At 44.4% G+C, this 16304-nt stretch overlaps 1 non-coding gene across 1 annotated transcript; it reads left to right on the forward strand.

Moving 5' to 3' along the window:
* The first annotated feature begins 1824 nt into the window (after positions 1-1824).
* trnal-aag (transfer RNA leucine (anticodon AAG)) lies at positions 1825-1906 on the forward strand. The gene has a single exon. It is a non-coding gene; the product is annotated as a tRNA-Leu (tRNA).
* Positions 1907-16304: the final 14398 nt, after the last annotated feature.

Consider the following 16304-nt stretch of genomic DNA (forward strand, 5'->3'; position numbering starts at 1 on the left):
TTAAACAACGAGCTATTGGAAACAGAAAGGTGAAAGGTAGAACGGCTTCAACTTTCAGTGCTGGATGCCACTGAGCCGCAGCGCGGCCCGGGGAGACTTGTTTCTGTAGTGTAGTGGTCATCACGTTCGCCTAACACGCGAAAGGTCCTCAGTTCGAAAATGAGCAGGAACTGCTTTGTTCTTCAACTGCAGCCTTTTACATCGACAAGAGCTGAGCTTTCTTGCTTGCTTTCCCATCTGCAAACCTGCCTTCGAATTTGCTTGACCACATCTGCTCTCGTAGTGAAATGTAATGCAATTCCATTTCATGACGGTGCAAAGCATTGTAAAGTTTTTCTCCAACCTGCTTCTGATCATATGCCATTCTGTTTGAGCGTGTAGTTACCGCCTTCTGATCCTTCCACGAAAAGCAGTACCGCAATTGCATTCCTTGCGCAGGCGGCCCGGTTCAAAGACAGGAAAGAAGCTGATGCGCTGGTGTCACAGCGCACCACGAATTCCTGAACTAGTCTGTCTGTCTGTCAAATGTAGCCCAAAGTCGTCTCTGAAAGCCCTCATTTGGAACCTGTCTGTCGTTATTCAACGTGAGAGAATTGGCACAAGAGGTCCTGAATCATGTTTTGGAGCAATTCGCACGTTAGTGGCTCATTCAACCAGCAACAGCAATGAAAGAAATTACACTCTCAGAGGAACCTCTGGACCTGTGCTTTCATAGCGTCGTTTGTATTAAGGTGCGCCCTGAGATCTAAGCCACGTTGGAACTGAAACGGAGGAATCGACAGAGAGGCAACAGAATGACATCGCATCCATTTGGTTTTCTTTAAATCACTGACGAGCTGGAAAATGTAAACGGGGAGGGCGAGTGGGGAAGTGAGGCAGTTGCAGCTCTGGTGAAATTCCTTCGGTGTGATTCACTCAGCAACCAGAGACATGAAGGTGACTCAGGCGTGAGAGCTCTTCACATCGAGAACAAAAAGCACTCAAGGGCAGTTAGCACCTCTTCCGGAGTGGGGGTGGGCTGAGGGAATTACCTTTTGACTTCTGTTACTATGTTCAGAAACTGGCTTTTAGATTGAGGTGAACAGAAACTGCATTTCTAAAAAGCACCATGGAATTTAGCAAAATTTATTGAGTCTCTTGTCGTCGATTCCCACATCGGTTTCCAACTCAGTTGGTATCCATGTGGCTCATGTCCAGGTGTGAACATCTCTGCAGCAAATTGCACGGTTAAGGTAAAAGGCAAGGAAAGTTGCTTCTCGAACTGGCTCCGAGGTCAGAGACCTGTGTTCTCGGATTGTAATGCGACCTCCGGTTTTAGGGTGGAGAACATTCTTTGGGACTCTTATTCTGCAAAACAGACACAGTGACTGAAACTATGCTGCACGGTATGATGTGGAACACGGCCTGCTCAGCTTTGTGCATTTTCCCTGTAGTCCGGTGTGTTTCATGTTCCGTGTAAACGTGAAAGGTGTCCTGTTTCGAGCAATGGGTGAAATCATTTAGCAAAGCAAGAATCGAAATTGCAGTAATGTCAAGCAGCTCATGGTGATTTGACCAAATCATAAGCGAACATATATTCTCACGCACTCACAGATACATTTGTAGCTGAAAAGAGTCTGAGAAGATAGACTCAGCATACCATTGATTTTTGTGTGGATGGATAGGCTATCATTATCTGCTGCGAAATTGATATTGTAGACGGGCACATCCCAGCAGCTGTGCAATGCGGACAGGGGTCATGGAACCCTTTTCACGTGACTTTGCATATGTTGGTATGCAGGAGCATAATTGGAAGTGCAAGAAAATGGGCGGTTGCAGGCGACTGGTAGTGTGGCCGAGCGGTCGAAGGCGCTGGATTAAGGCTCCAGTCTCGTCAGAGGCGTGGGTTCGAATCCCACCGCTGCCATTTCTGCTGATTAACTCCAACGACGCCGCTTGTTCAAATGCGGTTTCGACCCCTGCTGCATTTCTGTTTGAAACAGAAGAAAAATGAGCTTTCTTCCCGTGTGGTAAAGTGCCGAATTTTCCGAAGTGTCTGTGCTGTCACGATCGTGTTCGCCTCCAGCGCGGAAAATCGCAAACAGCTCTGCTGTTCCAGGCAAGTTGAGTTTTTACTGGAACCGAATGGAGACTGTTATTTCATCGCTGTTGTGAAACTACGTCCTGCGGTGACTCGACTCGTCGTTATTTGGATTTCTGGCGAATGGGAAAATCGTTCCAATGAATTTCGATGTGAAATGTTATTGAATTTCTCCCATTTCCTTCATTTCCGTCCTGGAGACGTCGGAAGGGAAAGGTAATCTAATCGAGACTGTGACTGGTGAAATTCACTTTTTATTGCCCATTCTTATTATGTTCTTTCTTTCTCTCTTTTCAGCATTGTCTGGGAAGTGGTGGTGCACTAAGGCTGCAGTATGTTTGAAAGAGTAGTTTGGAATTGCCCTGTTGTTAGTTGTGATCCGGCGTTTGGGATGGTTACCCTTCATTGCGTAGAGCATTGAGAGTAGGAGTTGCGATGTGATGGTATATCTGTTCAGGACATCAGTGAGTCTACCGTATAAGCATTGTTGATTATCTGGAAAAAAATCAACTTGTTCACGTATGTTCATTAGAGAGGGACATCTGACATTCTTACCTGGTCTGGCTCACATGTGACTCCAGTCCCACAGCAGTATGGCTGAGTCTGAGCTGCCTCTAGCCAATTCGCAGTAGGGCAATGTATGCTGGTCCATTCGCTGACAGCCTCAGGCCATGAATGAATCAATGAAAATACAGATGTCCATCCCTACCTCTGCAAACAGCTCTAGCTGCAGCAAATCGTACTGGCTTTGTAACAATGTTCAGGCCTTTGTCCCTCTCTGTAACACTCTCCCCACCTCCAGCACCTTCACCTCTCCCTGTTCTGATCATCTGATTAAACGCTGGCAACGTTTCCTCTTCCGACTACACTCCTCCAGCTAGGAGAATCCCTGACGGTCTCTTTAACAAATGTGTCCACATTTATAAATGTTGGGTTCTTCAGAATTGATAGTTTTTTTTCATCTCTTAATCAAATCTGGTAAGTCCTGGGCCAAGATCGTCCGAAGTGGGAGGAGGAGCATTGGGAAGCTGTTGAGTATCTCGAGACTTTCTGTGGGGAAAATGGGAATCCAGGAGAAAACAGCACAAGGAGCGCATGACCACACCAATGCCACTTCCACACCCTTCTCATAGCCACCTTCTGCCCCAAGTGTAATAGAGTCTGTGGAAGTGTGGAAGGCCACATTGGTCTGTACAGCCAACTCCAGACCGCGCCCCAGCCCACCCCCGAGGGTGGGAGAGAGTCAGCCTCGTCTGTGACCCACCGCCAATGAGATGATGAGATAGGAAGTTTCAATCCCCTCACAATTATCCCAGTGCCTTTGTTACAAATTCCAATAATTCCCTGTTAATGCAGTGTCTAATAATGTGATATCACTCAGTACCTCTCCATATGGTATCCCTCACTGTGTCAGTCTATTTTCTGCCTCTGTCAGTGTTTCTCCCTCTTACAGATGGTCTGAGATCCTGAGTCAACAGAATTGTCCACTCCAGAGAGACGCAGCATCACAGGCAAGGGATGGAGACTGGGATTTTCAAGATCTCTGCTGGACTCAGTGCCACTCTGCATGCGTTATCCTCATTGCATCAGTCTAGTTTCCCATTCTGTCTATTTCTTTCTCATGCAGGTAATCAGGATGATCCTAACTCCTGTCTCATCCATCACCTCATTGAAGATGCTTGGTCAGCCAGAGAGAGATGGAGAGGAAGATCTGGAGCCTTCAGTAAATCCTGCAGCCGGTAAGATCACTCACAGTAAACAGCACAGCGTGGAGGTAGTAGACTTCTATATTCAGACCTGGAAGACAGAACATAGATACAGAGCTGGGCAAGGAACAGCAACATTCTAAGATTCACTCCAACCATCTTGTGAGGGTCCTGCCTTCACCTCTGCTGTACTGGTCCTCGATGCGACAACACAGAGGATCGCAGGCATCAATCCTGACCCATGCTGTATTCGTGAACTCTGTAATATCCTCCAGTCCCGATATTTCTTCCTCTGTTTAAAATCTCCTCTCGTCCACACTACACCTCTGTGTTTGTCTCTGTCAGGTTCTCCAATCCCTAACGCACTAATTCCTAACCTTACCCAGTAGATACTAAATTCCTTCATCCCTGTAAACCCTGACAGTCCTGTCTATCCCTGTAAGCTCCTCCCACCAATACCACGTCCATGTCAATGTATTTGTCTTTAACCTCTCCATCGGTCCCTACCTATGTAATCTTCTCCAGCTCCTACAACCCTTCCTTAGCTGTGAAAAATTTGTAATCTCCTTATCCTTCTCCAATTCTTTGATCTTTATCTTGTTAAATTTCATCTTCATTCCCGACACCTCGCGACCAGAGGAACCTCTTTCAGTTTGTGCAACCCTCCCCATTTGTGTAACTGTCTCCAACCCAGAGACCTGGCATTCTCCATGGCCTGAGTATCAGTGCTGCAATGGATAGAATCCTGGATTGTATGTGAGATGGTTTTCTATAACGTCATATCATATTTGTAGATCAAATGCTGTGTACTAATAAATATCCAATAATCCCATTATAAAGGCGTTTTGTGAGCAGACACCCATAATATTATGCAGGACATATTGAGTTTGTGTTTAGACTATGAGATGTCGGAGAATGAGGCCATTTGGCTCATTGAATGTGCTCTGTCCTTCAGTAAGATCATGCCTGATCTGATACTGTTCAACTCTACTTTCCTGCCTTTTCCTCAAAACCTTTGTTTCCCTGATTCATTAAAATCTGCAGGAGGTTACAGAACATTTGGAAAGATAGACAGAAATGGCAAATTGAGTTTAATCTGGAGAAGTGTGAGATGATGTCAAATTCAAGTAGAAAGTTAGCATACTGAGGGATATTGATATACAGAAGGATCTTGGTGCAAGTCAGTAACTCCCAGAAAATAGCAACAGACGTGTTTCAGATGGGGAAGGAAGCAAATGGAACACTGGACTTCATCGGTAACAAGGTTAAGTATAGTGATTTGCATCTGATGTTGTAATTGTATAAAATGCTTGTTTTGTCACGTGGAGTACTGTGTGCAGTTCTCATCTCCACACAATAGGAAGGAGGTAGAGGCTTTGGACAAGGTGCAAAAGGGGTTTATCAGCATGTTGCCTGTGTTGGGGTTTTTTAAGGGTGTGTTAGGTGTAAGAGGAAGTTTAACAAAGTTGGATAGTTTTGTGAGAATATTAGAGGCTGACAGGTGACCAGATACAGGAATATAACATTTGGAACAGGGATAGATAATGTGGACAGTCAGAATCTCTTTTCCAATGTGTAAGTTCCAAATACTGCAGCGCATCGCTTTAAGGTGAGAAAGAGGAAGTTTAAATGAGATGTGTGAAGCCAAATTTTTTTAACGTGAGTGGATGTTACCGAGGGAAGTCATAGAAGCAAAAATGTGAGTAAAGTTTTGAAGTGGCATTTAGACAGAAACATGAACAGGCAGAGAATAGAGGGATATGGACCCATGTGCAGTCAGATGGTATGAGTTAGAATAGTATCTTAGACAGCATAGACGTGGTGGGCCGAAGGGCCTGTTGCTGTGCTCTACTGTTCTATTTACTAACTTCCCAGCATCTGCCCGATCAGACCCCATCAGAATCTTGGATGGTTCATTCCATTTCTCTCTCATTATCTAAACTTCAATGGGTTCAACCTCAACCTACTCCACCTCTTCTCATTAGAAAATCCCCTCCATTCCCAGGATCAGCCGAGTGACCCTTCTCTGGACTGCCTCCAATTCGAAAATACCTTTCTTCGGGCACTCACACTGTTCATAATATTCGAGGTGTGGTCTGACTTGTGCCTTGTATAGTTTTAGCTAGACCTCCATGTTTTAGACTCCATTCCCTCTGTAATAAATGCCAGCATTTGATTTGCCTTCTCTATTACCTGCTGGCCCTGTGAGGTACCTTTTTCAGATTGATAAACAAGAACTCCCTCAACCCTTTCAACTGCCAATCTGAAACCAAACAGTGTTAGCCTGATACTAAGTCGGGAGCATATTGACATTGTTAGAAAGGATATGTCAATATACAATAACTGGCCACTTAGAAACACATTTGATAAAAGAGAGTTTGTTTTTGAGCATGTTAGATTTAATTTGTTAGTGTGAATATAAATGGCAGAATTGTAAGAGTTCAGGAGGGGTATAGTGGTAGGGGGGATAATGTGTATTTGAATTACCAGAAGCCTTTACACAAGTTTCAATAAGGGCTAAAGAGTAACGTGGTAGAGAATAGGGCCCCTTAAAGATCAATAACGTCACCCATGCGTGGAACCAGAGGCGATGGGTGAGATATGAGACAAAATAGTCTTGTCAGTATTTACTGTGGTGAAAGACATGGAAGCTTGGGAACATGGGGAAATAAATAGTGATGTCTTGGAAAGAATCCTCACCAGAGAAGAGAAAGTGCTGGATCTTAAAACAAATAAAGATCGGTCAATCTTCAGTAGCTCATTAAGTTGATTCTAGAATATTGAGGGAAGCTAGGGAAGAGATAGCAGTGTCCCTTACAGAGATACAGTGAGATGTTGGAAGACTGGAGGTTGGCTAGTGCTGTTCATTCGCTTCAGGGTGCAGGAAAAAGCCAGGAAATTACAAGATACAGTGAGATGTTGGAAGACTGGAGGTTGGCTAGTGCTGTTCATTCGCTTCAGGGTGCAGGAAAAAGCCAGGAAATTACAGCCCAGTTAGACCAGTGACGTGGAAATTGTTGGAGGAGATTCTGAGAGAAAGGAGCTCCTTACATTTACAAAGGCAAGGGCGGATTCGAGATGGTCAGCATGGCTTTGTGAGTGGATAACCATGTTTCTCAAACTGGATTGACTCTTCGAGGAAGGCCAAACTTAGATGAAGGCAGAGCAGTCAACGTTGTCAACATTGACTTTAGCATCTAGTCAAGAGGAAGAAGGAAGGTTATGTAAGGTTGGGGAAGAAAGGATCAGGCAGGGCTCCAGAGACTTGCATTGGGTGGCACGGTGTCTCAGTGGTTAGTACTGCTACCTCAAAGCACCACGGACTCCATTTCGATTACAGCCTCAGGCGACGGTCTGTGTGGAGTTTGCACATTCTCCCTGTGAGTTTCCTCCAGATGCTCCGGTTTCCCGCCACAGCCCAAAGATGTGCCAGTTTGGTGACTCAGCCATGCTAAATTATCCATAGTGTTCATGGATGTGTAGGTTTGGTGCATTAGTCAGGACAAATGGAGAGTAATAGGTTGGGGGAATGGGGCTGGGTTGGATACTGTTTGGATGGTTGGTATGGAGGTGTTGGGTCAAATAGCCCGTTTCCACACTGCAGGGATTCTCTGAAGGTACCAGGAAGGAACTGAGGAATGGAATTAGAGCAACTAGAAGGGGGCATGAAAATGCTTTGTTGGGAAGGATTAAGGAAAACCGTGAGGCATTCTCCACATTCTCGACGAACAAGAGGATGGTCAGAGTGAGGATAAGGCCAATCTGGGGTAGTGGAAGGAACTTGTGCTTGGAGTCACAGGAGGTAGGGGAGGTTCTTAATGAATACTATGCCTCAGTATTCACAGCTGAGAAGGGTCTTGTCGTTTGTGAGGTCAGCGTGAAACAGGCTGCTGTACGTGAACAGGCGGATGTTAAGAAGGAGAATGTGCTGAGTAATTTTGTCAAAGATAAGGATCGATAAGTCGCTGAACCAGACTGGATGCGTCCGAAGTTACTACACGAAGCGAGGGAATGGATTGCTGCGCACCTGGTGATGACCTTTGCACCCTCACTGTCCACTGGAGTCAGACCAGATGATTAGAGGCAGGAAATTATTATTCCCTTGTTCAGGAAAGTGAATAGGGATAACCCTGGGAATTGCACATTTGTCAGTCTTATGTCTGTGGTGTGCAGATTTTTGGAGAGGACTTTGGGAGACAGGAATTATTATTCCTTGGGAAACCATAGTTTAATTATAGATAGTAGCATGGTTTTGTAAGGGGCAGGTCATGCCTTAAAAGTCTTATTGAATCTTTTGAGAATGTGACAGAGCACCTTTATGGCTCATTCAGAAAGTATGGAGGCATGGGATACAGGGAAACCTGTCTGTCTGGATACAGGATTACTGGCCCACAGAAGACAGAGGGTGATGACGGATGGAAAACATTCATCCTGGAGCTTAGTGACCAGTTTTTATTTTCTTCAGGAAGTGGTTACAGTGCGCTTTGTGAGTTGATGAATGACTTGGATGTGTGAGTGGAAGAGTGGGTTAGAAAATTTGCCAATGACACAAAGGTCGGTGGAGTGGTTGATAGTGTGGAGGGCTGTTGTAGGTTGCAACGGAACATTGACAGGATGCAGAGCTGAGCTGAGATGTGACAGATAGAGTTCAATCTGGAAAAGCGTGAAGTCATTCATTTTGAAAGATTGAATGCAGAATGCAGTGTGAAAGGCAGGATCCTTTGCAGTGTGGAGGAACAGAGGGATCTTGAGTTCCAAGTCCCTAGATACCTCAAAGTTTCCAACCGAGCTGATCGGCTGGTTAAGAAGGAATATATTGCGTGGGATTTCATGAGTTTGGGGATTGAGTTTTAAATCTGTGAGGTTATGCTTCAGCTCTATAGAGCCCTGGTTGGACCCCACTTGGAATATTGTGTTCAGTTTGGATCCCCTCATTACAGGAAGGATTTGGAAGCTTTAGAGAGGGTAAAGAGGAGATTTACCAGGATGCTGCCTGTAATGGTAGGCATGTCTTATGAATAAAGATAGAGGGAGCTAAGGCTTTTCTCATTGGAATGAAGAAGGGTGAGGGGTGACTTGGCAGAGGTGAACAAGGTGATGAGAGGCATAGTTAGAGTGAATATAGAGAGTTTTTTTTTTCCCTGACATAAATAGCTATTACAAGGGTTTATAATTTTCCGGTGATTCGCGGATGGTTAAGGGGAGATTTCAGAGCTAGTTCCGTTACAAACAGAGTGGTAGCTGAGTGGAATGCACTGCCAGCGTTGGCAGTAAAATTAGATGCATTAGGGACATTTAATATACTTCTGGATAGGCACATGGATGATAATAAAATGAAGGGTATGGAAGTTAGAGTCATAGAGATGTACAACATGGAAACAGACCCTTCAGTCCAACCCGTCAATGCCGACTAGATATCCCAACCCAATCTAGTCCCACCTGCCAGCACCTGGTCCATATCCCTCCAAACTCTTCCTATTAATATAGCCATCCAAATACGTCTTAAATGTTGCAATTGTAACCAGCCTCCACCACTTCCTCTGGCAGCTCATTCCATACACGTACCACCCTCTGCATGAAAAAGTTGCCCCTTAGGTCTCTTTTATATCTTTCCCCTCTCATCCTAAACCTATGCCCTCTAGTTCTGGACTTCCCAACACCAGGGAAAAGATTTTGTCTATTTACCCTATCCATGCCCTTCATAATTTTGTAAACCTCTATAAGGTCACCCCTCAGCCTCCAACGCTGCAGGGAAAACAGCCCCAGCCTGTTCAGCCTCTCCCTGTGGCTCAAATCCTCCAACCCTGGCAACATTCTTGTAAATCTTTTCTGAACCCCTTCAAGTTTCACAACATCTTTTTGATAGTAAGGAGACCAAAATTGCACGCAATATTACAACAGTAGTCTAACCAATGTGTTGTACAGTCGCAACATGACATCCCAACTCCTGCACTCAATACTCAGACCAAAAGACGAAACATACCAAACGCCTTCTTCACTATCCTATCTACCTGCGACTCCACTTTCAAGGTGCTATGAACCTGCACTCCAACGTCTCTTTGTTCAGCAACACTCCCTCGGACCTTACCATTAAGTGTATAAGTCCTGCTAAGATTTGCTTGCCCAAAATGCAGCACCTTGCATTTATCTGAATTTATCTGCCACTTTTTTTTTTATCTTACCGTCAGATAAAAGATTGGCATGTCATCATGGCCGAACGGTCTTGAACTGTACTGTTCTGTGTTCTATGTGTCATATGGTAAACTGGGTAATAAGCTCAGATCAGTGTAAAAGGTTATGGCATTCAGGAGGAGCTAGTCGACTGGACAGAAAATTGGGCCTGATGCTAGGAGACAGAGGGTGATGGGAGACATGTTGTTTTCTGACTGGAGACATGTGACCAGCGGTGGGGTGAGTCCCCTGTTGTTTGTCATTTGGATAAATGATTTGGATGGGAATATTGTTAAGTAAGTTAAGTAAGTTTTTTGGGTGACACTGAAATTGGTGGTAAACTGGACAGTGATGAAGGTTATCTGTGATATAACAGGATGAACAGTACTGCTGGGATAGTGGGCTGAAGAATAGCAGATGGAGTTTAATTAGATCAATGGGAAGTGTGCCATTTGGGTGAAACAAGCCAGGGTGGGACTTGTACAGTTAATGTTCGGGCCTGGGGTAGTGTTGTTAGTCAGAGACCCAGTGATGCAGGTACACAGTTCTTTGAAAGTGGTGTCACACGCAGACAGGCTGGTGAAGCAGGTCTTTGGGATGGTTACCTTCATTGGGCAGAGCATTGAGAGTAGGAGTTGGGATGTCATGTCGTGGTGGACATTGGTGAGGCCACCATAAAAGCATTGTTGATCAGTGGGAAGAACTCATCTGGTTCACTGACCTCCTTTTGTGTCGAACATCTGATATTCTCACCTTGCCTGGCTAACATGTGACTCCAGACCCACAGCAATATGGCTGACTCTGAACTGTCCTCTAGGTAATTAGCAGTGACACCCACATCCCATGAATGAATAAATAAAAATATATATGTCCCTCCCTACCTCTGCAAACCCCTCCAGCTGCAGAAATCCGTACTGGCTTTGTAACACCGTTCAGACCCTGACCACTCTCTGTAACACTCTCACCACCTCCAGCACCTTCACCTCTCCCTGTTCCTTTTGCGACATTAAACCCTGACAATGATTCCCCTTCCCACTGCCCTCCTCCTGATAGCAGACCCTTTGCAATACCTTTAAAACTTACTCCTAAAACACTCTCTCACTTCAGGATTTTAAGTATTTTTTGGTGATCTTCTAAGTCTCCTAATCTAATATGATACATTTTGTCCTCAGAGAGGGGCCAGTGGGAATTTCTTGCTGAGGTTTTGTCTGTTTCAATGGAATGTTCTTTTGTTGAGTGATTTACACTGTTCCTTCAAATGGTTTCCATTTACAGGCACACATTTCAGTTTGTTTCGCCTCTTTACCTTGGTCAGTTCTCTTCTCAAACCCATGTAATAGACTGTTTTTGTTTCTAGTTGTAGCTTGTTCTTTCTGTGATTCACTTTAAAACTTTATATTTCTTTAAGCTGAACTTTATCACAATTTCCTTGAAGATCTCTCCAGGTGACATTACTCATTCACTAAATTTCATCACACAACGGTCGCTCTGGGATAGTTACATCCCTAGCCAGTTGCACAATTTGTTATTCAAAGAAACACTGAAAAAAATTTCTCTGAACTCCTCTTCCAATATCACTGTCAGTGTGACTGTCCCAGATTATGTGAATATTGAAGTTTCCCAAAATTATCACAATGTGTTTGTTAAAAAATTCTAATGGCTTCCTGCTTAATGCAGTGATGAGCAATGAAATGCTGTTCGGTGGTCTAAAACTGTTCTGCTGCTTGTGTCCTTTGCAAGTAGTGGCCAGAATTTACATTCAGACTGACTCTACTTCATGATCTGAGGCCAAATGCTTTCTCTGTAATGCCTTTCTTATCCATTATTGTTAGCGTTACCCATTTTGCCTGAGTTTCCACAAGGTTGTGATCCATTGAATATTTATGTTCCACCTTTTGTTCGCCCTGTAACTACGTCACCCTGGTGTCTAAATCTCTTTTATCTCTGTGTCACAAATCAATCTACCTTAATGATGAGACATTATCCATTCCAAAAAAAACATAATTTACTCTTTCCCACAATTTCCTGTCACAAACCGATTCCCTGATGCACAATCTTAGTTAAACTCTGTCCCTTCCTGTTCCTTTCTGCTTGTCTTCAGCCACATTCCCATGCTGTTCCCATAATTCACCTTTTCCATTTGGATTTGGAAAGCTCCTTTCACCTGGACCCTGTTACTGCATCCTCTCTGTCAGTTGAAAGCCCTGTCCATTAACCGACGACATGATTGGCCAGTACACTGGTCCCAGCAGTTCCAGTGGGATCATCCTAATGGATTATTTTTTTTAAATCATGTAGGGGATGTGGGTGTCTCTGGCTGACCAACCTTTCTTGCCCAGCTCTAGCTGCCTTCGAGCTGAGTCACTTGCTCGGCCATTTCAGAGAGTAATTGAGAGGCAAACATTTTGCTGTGAGTACGTCGTGCAGACGAGCAGCTATCCTTATCTGAAGGACAAGTGTTTGGGTTTTTTGTACATCAGCACTGGTTTCATATTATTTATGGATTGTTAATCACTATTTTTAAAATTATTGACTTCAAATTCCACCATTTCTGATGGCGGGATTCAAACCCACTTCCCCTGAACATTAGCTGAGATTTTGGATACATGCTCTAGCAATAATACCACTCGGCCATCACTTCGCCTGCTTACTGGTTGCTCATCCCTGAGCACTGATACCAGGGCATCATGAAGCTAAACCCATTCTTTCAACATGACTGTGTGATCCTGAGGTCTTCCAGCATTCTAGTGATATCACTCAGTCTCTCTCCATGTGGTATCCCTCACTGTGTGGGTGTAATTGCTGCCTTGGTCAGTGCCTCCACTCTTGCAGTTACTCCAGATCCTGAGCCAACAGAATTCTCCACTCCAGAGAGATGCAACAGCACAGGCCAGGGATGGAGTGGGATTTTACAGATCTCTGTGGGGCTCATTTCCATTCTTCATGTGTAACCCTCACTGCATCCGCCTAATTTTCCATTCTGTCTATTTCTCTGTCTCCTGTAGGTACTTACGAAGTTCCTGACTCAATAGACTTCCCAATTGCTGGGTGTGTCGTCCAACACCTCATTGAGGATGATTGGTCAGCCAGAGAGACAAAAGGCAGGGAGTTGTGGAGCCTTCAATAAATCCTGCAGTGAGGTAAGATCACTCAGTGCACAGAGCAGAGAACAATGAAAGGCCTCCTAACATTGCTAACAAGTCATGACATAGATGCAGTGCTGGACGGGGAGCACAGTACAGTACAGACACACCCCTGGCTCAAACACCACGTCAACATAACTCACATTGCGCTAGGACAGCATGGGGAATTCATAGTTATCAAACCAGGCCTGTGCTGTCTTAGTGAAAATCAGTACAACAGAGGGGAAAGCAGGCCTCTGATGAGAGGTTGGGAATTCTGCCTGGGATCGTTCTGTTCTGTGTTCTCCCTCCATCACTGTACTAAGACTCATTATTCTGCAACTCTGTACCTATGGCATGGCTTGTGCACCAGTGTCTTTAGTCATTTTTAACTCCTTTCACAGTTCCTGTCCCTGTAACCTCCTCCCTTCCTGATAGTCCATCCACATATTTGAAACGTACTGCATTCCAGACTACCATCCCTATCGCTGTAACTTGCTTCAGCATCTACAACATGCTTTATCTCGGAACTGTAATCCTCTTTAGCTGGATACAGAGTGATACAGCGCAGAAACAGAACCTGTGTCCAACTCATCATTTCTGCCCATGTTTCACACACTGAATAAGTCTCATTTGCCTGTATTTGGCCCTTAGCTCTTCGAACCTTCTCCTCTCCATGTACCTGCCCAAATGAGTTTTCCATGTTGTCATTGTTCTTGTATCTCCCATGTGCCTCTGGCAGTCCGTTCTGTCTGTGAACCATCCTCTGTGGATAATGTTGCCCCTCTGCTCCCTCTTTAAATCTCTGCTCTCTCACCTCCCATTTGTACCCTCGAGTTTTGGACTCCCTTGGTTATTCACCATTCTTAGGCCCAATCCTTGTGGCACTCCACTGGTCACAGGTCTCCAATCTGATAAGCAACCCTCCACCACCACCCTCTGTCTTCTACCTTTGAGCCAGTTCTGTATCCAAATAGTTAGTTCTTCCTGTATTCCGTGAGATCGAACCTTGCAAGTCAGTCTCCCATAGGGAAACTTGTCGAATGCCTTACTGAAGTCCATATAGTTCGCATCTACCGCTCAGCCCTCATCAATCCTCTTTGTTACTTCTTCAAAAAACTCAATAAAGTTTGGGAGACATGAATTCCCACTCATAAAGCAATGTTGAATATCCCTAATCAGTCCTTGCCTTTCCAAATACATGTGCATCCTGTCCCTCAGGATCCCCTTCAACAACTTGCCCACTACCGACGTCACGCTCACTGGCCTATAATTCCCTGGCTTGTCTTTACCACCCTTCTTAAGCAGTTGCACCACGTTAGCCAATCTCCAGTCTTCCGCCACCTCACCTGTGACTATCGATGACACAAATATCTCAGCAAGAGGCCCAGCAATCACTTCTCTACCTTCCCACAGAGTTCGAGGGTACACCTGATCAGGTCCTGGCCAATGTACCCCTCTTTATGCATTTCAAGACATCCAACACTTGCTCCTCTGTAATATGGACATTTTGCAAGGTGTCACCATCTATTTCCCTACATTCTATATCTTCCATATCATTTTCCACAGTAAAAACTGATGCAAAATACTCATTTAGTATCTCTGTCTTATAAACATTGTAATTTTACCCAGATCCACCCCTTCCTCAGGAAGTTCATTCCACAATCAAAACACCCTCTGGGTAACAATTTGCCCCCATGTCTTTTTTTTTGAACATCTCTCTCTTCAAACCTAAAAAATGTGGTCCCTCCTCTTGAGACTCCCCCATCCTGCGGAAAAGGCAACTACCACTAAATCGATCTATATACTTCTTTTTTAAAAAAATACCCTTTTATAACATCACGTCTCAAACTTCAGGCTCCAGTGAAAAAAGACTCAGCCTATCCAGCCCTTTTTCAGAACTCAAGCCATCCATGTCCAGCAACGTCCTGGTAAATCTCTTCTGAACCCCTGCAGCTTAATAATATCCTCCCTATAACTGGGCGACCAGAATTGGACAGAGTATTGCAGAACAGGCCTCACCAATGTCTGCGCAATCTCAACATGACGTCCCAAATCCTCCATTCAATGGACTGAGCAATAGTCAGGTATGCCAAGCACTGTCTTACCCATACTGTGATGCAAACTTCAAGAATTATGTACCTGAACCTGGAGGTCGCTCTGCTCTAAAACACTAACCGAGGCCAGAACATTAATTGTATAAGCTCTACCCTTGTTTGTTTTACCAAGTGCATTACCTCACATTTGTTCAGATTGAATTCCATCTACAGCTTTTCAGCCCATTCACTCATCAAGATCACTTTGTAATCTCAAAAAACCTCCTTCACTGTCGACTAAGCCACCCTCCAGCCTTTCCAGCACATCACACATGGCTGTCAATGGTACAAATACCTTTGCTCGGGGCTCCACAATTTCTTCCCTAGCATCGCACAATGTCCTGTGATACACTTAATCAGGTCCTGGGGCTTTCCATACCTTTGTGTCTTAAAACCTCCAGTACCACCTCTTCTATAACATGCACTCTATTAAAGTCATAGAGATGTACAGCATGCAAACAGACCCTTCGGTTCAACTCGTCCATGCTGACCAGAAGACGTAAATAAATCCAAACCATTTACCCGCATTTGGCCCATGTACCTCTAAACCCTTATTATTCATATACCCGTCCAGATATCTTTTAAATGTTGTCATAGTATCAGTATCTGTTACTTTCTCTCTCAGCTCATTCCATACATACATCACCGTGTGCATAGAAAACTGCCCCTTCAGTCCCTTTTAAACCTTTCCCCTTTAACCTAAAACCTGTGCACTCTAGTTTTGGACTCTCCAACCCCGAGAAAAGACCTTGAATGTTTACAAAATCAATACCCCTCATGTTTATATAAACCTCTGTCAGGTCACCACTCAGTCTCCGGTGCTCAGGGAAAATAGCCCCAGCTTATTCAGCAACAATCCTGGCAACATCTTGTAAATCTTTTCTGAGCACTTTCAAATTTCACAACATCCTTCCTATAGCGAGTATACTGGAATGCAGAAAACTCCAAATGTGGTCTAACATATTACTCTTGTTCCCTGAGTTCCCCAGTAGTTGTACACAGTAAGTTCTGGAGTAAAACATGTGTTTAAGGTCTTAGCCATATCATATGGTTCCACACATCAATGGTGTCATTGCTACTTTGTCTCGAGTTACTCTTTTGCTGAATATATTTATACAATCACTTTTGG

The sequence above is a fragment of the Chiloscyllium plagiosum genome, unplaced genomic scaffold (genome assembly GCF_037043375.1).
Source record: "Chiloscyllium plagiosum isolate Xiang-an unplaced genomic scaffold, Cpla_swu_hap1 HiC_scaffold_18, whole genome shotgun sequence".
Taxonomy (NCBI): Eukaryota; Metazoa; Chordata; class Chondrichthyes; order Orectolobiformes; family Hemiscylliidae; genus Chiloscyllium; species Chiloscyllium plagiosum.